The sequence below is a fragment of the Nanorana parkeri genome, unplaced genomic scaffold (genome assembly GCF_000935625.1).
Source record: "Nanorana parkeri isolate BGI_ZX_2015 unplaced genomic scaffold, ASM93562v1 scaffold109, whole genome shotgun sequence".
NCBI lineage: Eukaryota > Metazoa > Chordata > Amphibia > Anura > Dicroglossidae > Nanorana > Nanorana parkeri.
The window spans coordinates 1,167,833-1,180,617 of NW_017306377.1; the positions used below are offsets into that span (position 1 = coordinate 1,167,833).

The 12,785-nt window shown below is 40.2% G+C and overlaps 1 protein-coding gene across 5 annotated transcripts in view; it reads left to right on the forward strand.

Moving 5' to 3' along the window:
* The window catches only part of PRKCZ (protein kinase C zeta), a 205,985-nt gene that overhangs the window by 75,814 nt on the left and 117,386 nt on the right, over window positions 1–12,785 (forward strand). The gene's annotated exons all lie outside the window — the stretch shown is intronic.

Genomic DNA, 12,785 nt, shown 5'->3' on the forward strand with positions numbered 1-12,785 from the left:
GATATGCAATCATCCTCCTACATGCATATAGACACTACAGATGAATAGCTTAATGGCACGGTATAGCTTTGCCTGCAGTGGTTCATACTTGCTCTGTTTTGATACTGTTAATTAAGGGGTTATAGCAGAATCTGAGTAGGCAGATTGGTGTTTTTGCTCTTTCTATATCACCCTTGTGTAATCTGGATAAAAAAAAAAAGTTGTTTTCTATACATGCCAGAGCAGAGAATTGTGATTTGCCCTCTGTCTGGTTTATGACTGATGGTGAACCACTCCTATGATATTGTCTATCTGATTCCAAAGCTGGTATGACTTTAAAATCATGCCATGTAGTTCTGGCGTCTTCAAAGACAACACCATTTGGAAAAAGAGAATAAGAATCACAGTCACGGGCCTTCTAATGGGCAACTGAATTAGAGTTATGCTGCATTTATATAGTGTTTACATGTAAAAGTACCGGACTGTTTAGGATCTGTTCCTTGTTTATAAACAAATATGTTACAAAACAAGTCGATGTAAATGTTTGGTAAGTGCAAGTATCAATAGGAAAGTACACAATGCATCCATTGCAACTAGAATTCATTTTATGTCTATGTAAAGAAGATAATGTAACAAGGTTTCCAGTGGATACTATGGTTTACGCTGCACTTTATATATAGTACTCCCAATTGTTGTATAATTATGTTTTCATAGTCTCCTCAATCATTGTTCTAGCCTGATCTCATATACTCAGAGAATTTTTGTTTTTCTATGGATGACCTATTTTGATTTCTCATTTTCTGTTTGTGTATGTATATTTCTAACAACCTCTTTGGAGCCATGGTTTTGTGCCGTACGGAGTTTGGACCTCATTTGTGAATATTAGCAGTGGCTGGAGATTGTTTAGGGTACATCTTGTTTGTGAAGATGTTTAGAATTTCCCTGTATGTTTTATGTTATTGTTGTGCAACTATGTCTGACTCCCCTTCACTGGCTGCGTAATTAAGATGAGGGGAGGAGGTCATTTGCATCACACGATCGTACCAGTAGTGATTCCAAGGTCACACTCTTCCTTTCATGCCAGTTTGCCAAGATCTTCCCAGCTGTGTGACCTTCTTGTGTAACAAACTTGCAAGTTATTGTATACTTTGCTATAGGTATGCCATACTAGAATATTTTTAAATCTTGAGACATAAGTTATTATTTAAATATAATATTAATTACAGAAAACTGTGTCTGGCTTGCTGAATTCTAATATTTAAAATATAGGTATAAAAAGACTGGGTGTAGCAGACCGTGCTGCTGAAATAAGGCTCAGAAGCAAAGGAGGTTTGGGGAGGGAGGGCAGCTACTTTGAATTCTTTTAAGACTCATTTTTAGCAAATATATTACAAAAATATATCAGATTGTTATGGAAACAGCATCCCTAAACTGGTTTTCAGGAGTGATGTTTCATTTAAAGGGAGTGTGTGCGTTCTTTAGCACAATACTGCTCGAGTGAAGGCAACTTGCCTAGCCGACAAGAACCTTTGCTAACCCCTTTTACCTGATTTATTTGTATCAATTTGTATTGGAGTCAAGGCCCTCCCTGTAGTAGAAAATGTTGAACAGAAGCCAATTAGATGGCAATCTCTCGCCAAGGTGCCTGTACTTTGCTAGGATTATCAGTTGGTGCACATTGATGTATTCAACAGGTTTGCTGTAAGATGGCGTTATGGACTTCAGAGAGGGGAAGGCTGTAATAATTTGTCATCTGATGAGAATATTGGAATGTTATTCTCAATAACAGGCAAGTTGTAAGATACAGAATTCTCATAACAAGTGTGTTGCATAATGCAGCAGTGTCCATCTTGGGTATTTATAGGCATTTGGCGATAGGGAAGGGGAGAAGAGAGGAATAAAGGGTAGATTAAAGTGACCTGATGATATATAATATCTTGACAAATACATTCGTATTCCTCTATACACATGTCTGTCATATTCTGGGATTCAGGTTGTGATCTAGAACTGGCTCAAACACTGCTGCAAAAAAAATCAGCTTTTTGTGTGTCCATCCTCGAAATCTATCCAGACCAGCAAATACAGTGCAACACGCTTAACGCTTCATGCTGAGTATGTATAATATTTTCTTAATTGACATCTATTCATGTGATTGGGTTTGAACTTGGACAAATTCTGCTTAACATACAGGTAATATAGTTGACAATCTTCTGATTTAAGGTTTCTCAAACCTCTACTCTCGTGAGGAGTATGTGTGATGTATAGAGATCATCCTCAACACAGAGCTTTTCAAGGACTCCAGTGTTGCATTTTTCAGTGCTTGCTAACAACTTTCATTGCTCAAAATAGAGATTTACAGGAATTCTTCCCACGTAGGGTGATGAATAATTGCTAGTTCCCTGGCTAGCGGTTGCACAGGCTTGTGTGCTTCAGCCTGACAAGGTTTCTCCAGCCACAGTACTGGACTGGTTCTCTGTCAGACCTCCATCCTGTTCAGATTCTCTGTCTTGTCCCATCGCAGACAGGCCTGAACACACACGTACGGGTATTAGTATTGCATAGGAATACTTCATCAGCAGGTGGTGTACTCAAAGCTACTGTCCTGTTTTTTAAGCTGACTACTGTTATGTTGTGGACAGCCTGTGTCATTTTATCTCCTGGTGTTCACGTCTATTCACAATACATGTGTAACGCTCACCCCCTAAGGAGCCGCCAGCATAACCAGGGTCATCACTAATTGTCCAGGGAATTTGATCTTCAGCTGCCCCATCAGCATTTAACTGCCCTCTTCTAGTGCCCACAAAGCTCATGTCCACTCCAGTAGTACAATGCTGAATAACTTTTATTAATATCTTCATACTGAGGAGAGAGGTTATAGGGATCCCAGACATCTAGGGTGCTATGGACAAAGGCTTCAGACTCACCAGCCCTTTTAACCCCTTCGTGACTGACGACGTACTGTGTACGTCGCCAGCATCGGGGCTGTTTAAACAGACTCCCGGCGACTTTTGCCGCCGGGACTCTGTTTAAACATCATGAAGGGGTTAAGCATCTCAGTGTAGATCAATTTGTGGTACAGCGAATAGTAATTGGACTATTACTAGATGAGCAGGGGATGAGTACAGATCCTTAGCAGGAGAGACACCAGCCATGCTCCTGATGTCCTCTAGATTCTGACTACCTCCAGAAGCCATCCACTTTCCTGATTCTCCTCCTCTGGCAACAACACAGGCCTCCTCCATAATTGTGGCCTAGGGAAACACTTCCCACACTCCAGCCTTTGCTCACCCCAGGCCTCAGGCCTAGCTTTGGGGTGGCTGACCAACACCCAGCCCTGTACTAATCCATGGCTGGCACAAGACTGAGCACATGGCAATTCTGTCCAGTATATGTACCCTATCCCAGCATACACCACTGGTTGTAAGAAACCCAGTGATTGGCTGCTGTCCTGCACATACACTCACAGTGCCTCTCATTGACTGGCTATCACTAAATGTCTATGAGCCACCTCACAAAAGGTGATGGGGGCTACATATGAATAAGCCAAAAGAGGGAAATGCCCTCCTAGCAGATATGGACCTTTTTATGGTTTTCAGTTACAGGAAGTCAACAGTAAAGTGCTAGGCTTTCTTAATGGAAAGTCCATATAGTATGCAAACGTATTGTCATGAAAGCATCCTGTATTTATCTTCCAAAATAAAGATTTTGCAAAAATCATGAAAAATACATTCAAATCCTATAAATGTAAAGTGTAATAAAAAAAAAAAAATTGTTCCCATTAATTTTGTCCGTTACTACAATTACGTTCTTCAAACCTGCTATGGATAAATAATCTTATTGCACATATGAAACCCTCCTGAGATTTAAAACAAGTGGCACGTTCACTTTCTGTTTGCTTGTGTTTGTCATTGGATCCCAAACTATTTATTGATCCTAATTTCAGGAAATCTGTGTAATGGAAACCATAAAAATATTATTGATTTGAACTGGCCGTTTGTCATCAAATCAATTTTATCTGCTTTTGTTTGATCCTTGGATTCTTCTGCATTTATGCAGTCAGGGATGGGCTGGTTAAAATTGAAATCGTGGTGAAGCTTATTGTCTCCCACATTATGTTTTAATAATTGTCTACACAGCCATTGTCATTGGTTGTTTTGCCAAAATATAATCTTCTCTGATTGACAGAAGTCCTGGTGTGATAGTCTGGGGGATAAGATATGTCAGTAAAGCAGCTTGCCATTAGTCACAGATATGGATGCAATTTGTTTCCCCATGAAGGTTAGCCAATAGGATCTCGCTGTTCTAATAATCTCAGCAATTACCTGAGAATGAGAACAGTGACCGTAGTCCATTTTGTTTAACAAGCAGTCCTAAAATAGCTTGATTATTCCCTGCATTAAAGAGCCACTACATGTAAAGGATACAGTTAGTTGTATAATAAAAATTATAGCACCTTTCTCGCTGCCCCCTGGCCTCTGCACAGTAAACTGAATAGAAGTGGATGCAAAAGTTTACACTGTTTCTGTTACTAAAGTGAATGCATATCCTTTACAATAAGCCTGTTGCTTTTTCTGCCATTTTGCCATAAGAACCTCGAAGCAGACACTTTAGTGCCTGGACATACCTTCTTTTTTTTTTGCCCCTGAAGCCCCCAAACTTGTTACTCAGTTAGAGCTGCAACAAACTAATTGATCGACTATGAGAATAGTTAACTATTTTCGTTATCGATTAGTTGGTTGGCTCTCCTAGCTCTCTCTTCCACGCTTGGAGGAGGGCACAGCAAGCAGTGGGCGGGTGCAATAGCCAGCCTGCAATTTGAAATGGCCAATAGCAGGCTGGCTATTGCACCAGCCCACTACCTGCTGTTTTTATTTTTAGCTACCATCTGTGCAATCTTGCCGCTTGCAGCTGTCATTCCCTGGCTGAAGCTACTCAAGCGCCAAAAAAAAAAGTTTGAAAGCCATTTTCGGCTTTGGCCTGACATATTCTGCTGTGTGTTGCAGTACCATTCATTTCAATGAAACCCCAAACGCACCTCCCACCCACAGTGTGATCGCCTGCACTGGAAAGCACGGTACCGTGATGCTGTGCATTCCAGTGCAGTGCGATTGCAGTTTTATTCTGAAGTAAACTTTGTTTGTAACACTCCACTTGTGTATTTTTTTTAAATTAAGATGGTATTTATCTATTTTTTTTTAATCCTATTGATTAATCGAAAAATAATCGACCAACTAATCGGTTATGAAAATAATCATTAGTTGTAGCCCTACACTCAGTATACAGAATCTTGACTTCCAGCTCTATGGCTAGAGCTTAGCCACATTCCTCTATACAATTGAGCTTTGCTGTTGGCTAAGCCAGGGCTGGACAAATCTTAGAAGTCAGGTAGCCAGTACTCCTGAAAATTACTCCTGACAAAACCTTTGAAGTTTTCTTTAGTTGTCAGTGGAGCTGGCTCCTAAAATATATCCTGCTGGCTCCTGGATTGAACATACTGGCTCCTGAATTCATATTAATTTGTCCACCCCTGGGCTAAGCACATTGCGGCAGGGGGATTGTAAAAGGTCTGAAACTGGAGTTGGGAGCTGTGCCATCATCCGTTTACATTTCTTTGTGATTAACTGAAACCTATTGATCAAATAATGTTACCAGAAACTTCCATAAGCTTGTGAATAGAAAACTATAATGGTTTTGTTCTGACTTACTTCATTTAAGTTTTTTTTTTTAATTTTGCTTGAGTCTTGTCCTTTTATACCTTCTCTGTCAATGATTTTAGAATTGCACATTTTTGACTTTGTGTTGTTATTCAGATATGGATAATATCTGTTGGTGCTTTTCTTTTTTGAGGCTCTCTATAGGCATATATTAAAAATAATACAGTTGTGTTTATTCACCATACCATTGAATGCATTTTTAAATCAAGCTAACAAAAGTACATTAATACTTAATATCTCCCTCCTGTAATCCTTTGCACGTCAGCATCTCGATTGGGAGGCAGACGGCCTTCACTAGGAGACAATCTGAGTTGTTTGCACAGTGCTACCAGGGTAATAGTGATGATGCTTACAGGAGTGGATAGCACATGGACAACCTCATGTAATATGTTGCTTGCTTGTTGCAGGAACTTAACCATACCCCTAATGCTTAGCTACGAAGTAATGTACAAGAACATTTAAGATCTAGCTGTCCTATCTGGAAGGGGTACTTGGAAGAATTATACAAATATTCCCACATATGTATTTCAGCTGCATGTTTAGCTGTATGCCTAGAGTTATAGCTTTAAAGTCAGTGATGGCATTCCTCTTTTTATCCCATCTAATGGTACCTGATTAGCTGGAACTAAATATTTTCTATTGGCTGACTTTATTAAGTAATATTAAAGTGAAAATGTTTTTAAGCAATTTCAAATGCTGATTAAATCACTTCCAATGGATGCTGCTCCTCGATGTTTAAAAGTTGTAGCTTCTCGCAGAATCAAATGGTCGCCTGAGCATGCGATCAGCTGCAGGTGGGATGCACTGTACAATACAATGGCAGCTATTCACAGCCTTGTCCCCATGTAATGTCATTGTTTATCAAATGCAAATGACTGCACATGGGCGCATCCAGTTGTGATTATCCGCAGGTATTGTGGGCAGCACAGTGGCTTAGTATGCATGCGTTTCCTCCGGGTACTCCGGTTTACTCCCTCACTCCAAAAACAGATGCTGGAAGGTTAATTGGCCTGTATGCATATGCGATGGGGAGCATAGATTGTAAGCTTCTTAAGGGCAAGGACTGATGTGAATGTGCTGTATGTGAAGCGCTTCATAAATTGATGGCGCTATCTAAATTCCAATAATTAATAAATAAATGATGATTGTGATTACATGCAAACAGCTGCGGGCAGTGGCAGTTGTATGGTAACGCGCCTCCTGCTCACAGCAGATCACACGAGTCTCACAAAGGAACTCTGGAGACTCATATGATTGCAGGTGTGAATGGGGCCTTAAGCTTGTTGTGCACTTCATTACCCTACACTATCCAGCAAAGTGTTCTTAGTACTTGGTTATTCAGTTGTATTTTTTACTACCTATATAGCTTGCTGGTTATTTTATGAAGAGTGTGCTTGTCAATTATTTGTAACAGCCCAGTAGTTGAATTAGCCTGACTAGCAGAGCATGGCAGGATCCTGTAGTCTATCGGCAGTGGAACACAAGTTTACTGATTCATCTGGTTTATATGGCTCTGCAGAGGGGCTTTATATATATATTTTTTTTTAGGAGTTATAAATGTCACTCCTCATCTTTTATGTGCACGTTGTGGGGACTGGACTTCCCTGTCGCCACAAGCTCTTCAGATTCCCCGTCTTTCCACATTCTGTCTCTTCAGTTTGTTCTTCTTCATAGTCTTCTGCTTGCCTTACTTTCCTATTCGATTGATTGGCATGCTTTCCTGAAGGGGATTCTGGCTGCAATAGCTGAAGGTCCGTTCTTTCTGCTTTGCATTTATAGAGCTTTTCAGTGCAAGATGAAGAAGAATTCAATGTATGGCACTTTATTGAATTTCTATAATTTGGCATTGTAAATAAAACTATAAAAAAAAGGGGCACACATCATTAATAAATACATGTTTGTCAGCTATGTTTTTATGCATGCCAAAGAAGCAAGTGCTTGTTTTGCTGAAGTTGTCATGTTTGTACAAGTGTAGCTGTCTCTGTTCATTTGCTCGCTGGAGATATGTGATGTTTATTTTATAATACATTTAGACACGGTGTAAAAAAAATAAAATAAGAACCACTGTTTTCACCTTCAGTTTTTATTCTTTTTATTTCATTTTAAGAACAGAGAAGTAGGAAAGGAATTGATGTCTCTTTGAAAAGCTTTTTCGCCCTTCTCCACTGCAGTTGAGGCAACTCGCACTTTGCTCTGTGCCAGGTTGTGTGGCTTAGCTTTGCTCAGATATTCATGTATTCCTTTGGAAGGTCCAACGGGGGGGTTAAAGATAGCAGCATATCGTCTGAACCTGGAATCGTCATAGAAAATATATATTATATTGAACAGGAATTATTTTAGAATAACACTGAGAGAGTTCGGGCATGGCCGTGGCAGACGTAGAGGAGATCTCATTGGTGTCCCAGAGACACCAGAGAGTTTCATTTGAAATCTGCTCAATGGATGGCCTTGTCAGCTGCCTGCTGAACAAAATAATTTTATCAGCAAATGGAAGGAACCAGGCGGTAAATTGTCAGCTGAACAGTGACAGCAGCCACAAATGCTGCTGTCAGAATACAGTAGTCCAGCGTAAGATTTGTCCATCCATGCTGTTTCGTGTGGATGGAGGAATCTGATACATTTTTATGTTCAGCCCAAAAAAAGTGTAACCGTGTATGTCCAGCTTTTCAGTGAATCTGAAACTATTTTTTAACATTATTTTGCAGTAAAGAAGGGTTCTAACCCCTGTAGTTTTTTGGGGGGGATTTTTTTTGCCATCTGTTTCACACTGGGGAGAATTTTCCTCTCTTCTTGTCTTGTAGACACAACAGAGGAAATCTCTCCAAAGTTGTTCCCATTTTTTTTTTTTTGCTATTCTGTTCTTATGAAATGCAAAATTTTGGATTTTCACTCACTTTTAGCCCCATGATATGGAACCCTTGTTCTGTATCCACTTAAAGTAACTCTGCAAAAAAGGAAATGCATACTCTTCTTTCCGGTGGCTCGTGTATTAAAAACGCCACCTCTTAACTTTCCCCAGGCAGCTGCTGATATTCTAACCTTTCGGTGGGTCAAATGCTTGTACCCCCCTCCGTACACAGTGGTTCCTCCGTCAACTTGCATGTCCTGCAGTGACATATGAGCCAGCAAAAGAAAAAGCAGCATGTGGAGGAGTAGGTATTTACACACCTGGAAATGTATAGTACCTGCAAGGGCTAGGGAGCAGTGAAGCAGTGGCATTGTAAGACATGAGCAGCCAAGATGGTGAGTATAAATTAACTCCTTTAGACAGCTGCCCTTTCTGTGGTGATAGGGTCACTTTAAAGGAGAACTATGGGGTTAAGGCTTTTCCCCATAGTTCTCCTTAGGGTAACGGGAGGACACAAACTAGCGTCCTCCCTTCACCCTAAGCTCAGTATACCCTAAGCTCTAACATACTGTGAAGTTGGGGAGCTACAGCTCGCGGTATACTGAGACGCCGCAGCTGAAGCAGATCCCGACAATTATGTCTGGATCCGCCCAGCTGCGTGAGTGACAGCTGGCTCTGCAGACATGCGCCTGGCTGATATAATTCTATGGCAACACAACACTGCTGCAGATTGAACCTGGAATGAGTATGTGTGTAAACAATTGTGTGCTGTTCTAGCTCGATTTGCTGCAGTAGGCTGAGGCCTATGTAATTTGCCCACATAGTCAGGCTTAATAGGCAGCAGAAGTTAAAACGTGAAGTTTTCTGTTGGATCTCTGCCCGGGTTTATTTTGTGTAAATCCCATAGTTTATCCCACTGACTATTGGATGCCTTGACCTCTGTCTGTCCTGAATGCCATCGTGGGCAGATGATTGAATAGATGTGAATTGATTCCTGTGGAACACACATTTTTATTTTTTTGCTTGTGCATACATAAAGATTACGGCTTAATATGCTTCTGTAATGGAATCATGCTAGCATTGCAACACTGCCTCGAGATGTGTGTTGCAGCTCTACAGAGACTCGGAATACAATGTTAAGAGTACTTTCACTGTGGCACCTAAGAAAATGAAAACAGTTGTAATCACATAGTGCCTCCCACCTAGCTGTATGGTTCATTCCCAGTATATCTTATCCTTTTTATGTTTTTAAATTATTAGTTTTAGTATTGTATGGCCTGGGAGTAATATTGTACTCCTATATAGCTGGTGGTATTCTGCAGTGCGCTTTTTAGAGGACTACAAATCAAGGAATAATACATTATACAGCGCAATGCGGAATACCACCAGCTATAGAGTACATCAAATCCCAGCAATAATACATTATACAGTGGTGCAATGCCGAATACCACTAACTATAGAGGAATACAAAACCCAGCAATAGTACATTAAACAGCGCAATGCAGAATACCACCAGCTATAAGGATTTGTTGTGCTACTCTATAGCTGGTGATATTCTGCATTGCGCTTTATATTGTACTATTGCTGGGATTTGTAGTCCTCTATAGCCGATGCCATTCTGCATTCATTGCTGTATAATTTTACACTTTTAATTTCACTATATTGCACACCACACTTTTTTTCCTTTTTTATTTCCACCGCTCCAAGCTTGATGGACTACAATCTCAATACAAACTAGTAGTCCCATCACTGGAGCCATTTTTTAAATGTATTTTATTGCTTATCCGATTAACCGATTAATCGAACTTAATAATCGGCTAACTAATCGATTTTGAAAATAATCGTTAGCTGCAGCTCTAGAATGCACTAGAACTGCAGGCAGGTTCGCACCATTTTCCGGACCAGATCTGGTCCGGAAAATGGTGTGAACCTACCCTTAAACCCCTTCCTGGGGCAGAAAGGTTAACCCTGTGGTGGCCCTTAAAGGGACCACAACTCAAACAGTGGTGATATATCTCCCATCCAGGACCCATCCTTGCCTTCCTCTACAATGCACAGACGTTGAGTAGGGCTGTGGTTAAGTGTGTAGACAGCACACCAAGGTCAACATTGCAATTCATTTCGGTGAAGTTGGGATTCCAAGATAAATATATGTATCAACAGAAAATCGGAGTCCTATTCTTCATAGTAAATCATTTATATACCACATAGGACACTGATAAAGTCAATGATTGGCTGTACAGAAATAGAAAACTTGTATCAAATATCCCATGGCTTGAAAACTGACTGGAGAGTCGTTTTAATAAAACTGTTTAATAGTTTGTAACAGTAAAATAATACAAACGCATATTTTGCATGTTATATATAATATAATATGACCTGGTCCTTTTTAAAACCACATTTAGTGTTTAAAATACATTTTCCCTGTGTACATTACTACAATTTCTAACTTTAGAGTTGCATTAGTGCTTTTCAGGGGGAATTGTGTCTGATATTAGAAAATGGATTCGTTTTTTGTTAGATGATTGCTGGTGATAGCAGTTATTACTTTGTACTAAAAGCAGCTGTTAGAGCCCATCCATTGACAGGAGATGCTTTTCCATCAGATTTTAGTATGTAGTATGCCTGGCTGCTATATTTTGTTGTGTCCTGGAGCCGTGCTCTGAAAGCTCAGCACGACAAAGTAGGGCAGACATTTTCTGGATCTTGTGGCAGGCACAATGGGAAGAGGAGATCTGATTATTTGTGTTCTGTGAAAGGTACATTAGGGAGCCTGTCAAATAAAATGCATGTTATTTATGGTCATGAGTTACAGATCCTCTATTGCTCTAAATTAATTTTTGCTTCCAGCAGGAAATGCTTCCAGGGAATTAATGGAAGTACATGTCTCTGCATGGATGTTGATGTGTGTGTTGGGTGTTACTGTTACATGTGTATGACAAGGTTGCATTCAAAATCAAATATTACTTGTAGTCTGTAAGGGCATTATCAGCACAAGTCAAGTCCAGCGTATGCTCACAGTAATGCCAATTTTGTTCCTCATGAAGGTATGTTGTGTCTCTGGAGTATGCATTGAGACACTGGAGGGGGCATTTATCAAGCAAATTAGTGACCCAAAAAGACGCACAATTTTCTGCCTGTCAGTAAGCAAAGTCTATGCGACCATTTTTCTGTGTATTAGTGACCCCTGATGCGGTTATTCTGGACAGCCAACTGCGACAGATCTATCATTGGAGATTTATCACTGTAGATGAGCCATATTTTTCACTCTAACCACACACACAAATAAGAAGTGGCCAGGTTTTACAGATAAAAAAACTTTAGACTTCTTCATAAGGTATGGTGCTTTAAAGAAGACCTTTACACTCAATCAAATTCTAGCAATGCATCCCTCTATGTATGATGATTAATAATAACATAGACATGTCAGGTGTAAAATGCTGTGATTTTGAAATACTTACACTTGCAGAGCATTCACTTGCTTTTGAAAGGGCAAAATTAATTTAGTTTGCCAAAGCAATGCACACTGGGATTGCCTTGTCAGCAGAGCATTGCTGGAAAGTCTCATCTGTAACCTCATGAGATCTCAGGGAAAGGCATGTTCCTCCCCTGAGATGATGTGCATGGTCACATGTCCTGGTCACATGTCCTGGTCACATGTCCTAGTCACATGTCTAGTCACATGTGCCAGAAATCAGGAAGTGAAAGGAGATCTAGTAATCTGCCCTTAGTAAACATGGCCACTGTCAGAAGACTGGGGAAGAAAAGAGAAATAAGGTATGCAAAGAATACAAAGCCGGCAATTATCTAGAAGTATGTGTTTGTAGATTGTCATCACTAAACATTTCTAAAGGTGTGTTTGTTGTTATTTTAAAGATATGGGTAAAGGTCCACTTTAAAACTCCTCTTCACTCTGGGCAGGCAGTGTGGACAGAAGTGTTGTGAGGTTGTGTGGTTCAGAGTCAGGTTTCATTCTGTTGCAAGGCTACTTTAGAGTAGCTAAGGGAGGAAAATGTGGTTCAGGCTGTAAACCTGTAGGAAATCTGTCGCATAATCATTGCTCCTGTTTTACATTGCCTTGCTGTGCAGTAGAATTGATAAATATCCCTCTGCATGGTATTCTTAAAGATTATATCAGGACAAAAAAAAAAAATGACCTTCAGAGACCATTGATCCAGCACTACAGTCTAAGCCCGATGCCAACCAGTGTCCATTGTTGGAGTCTGCAGGACCTGTGAGGACCC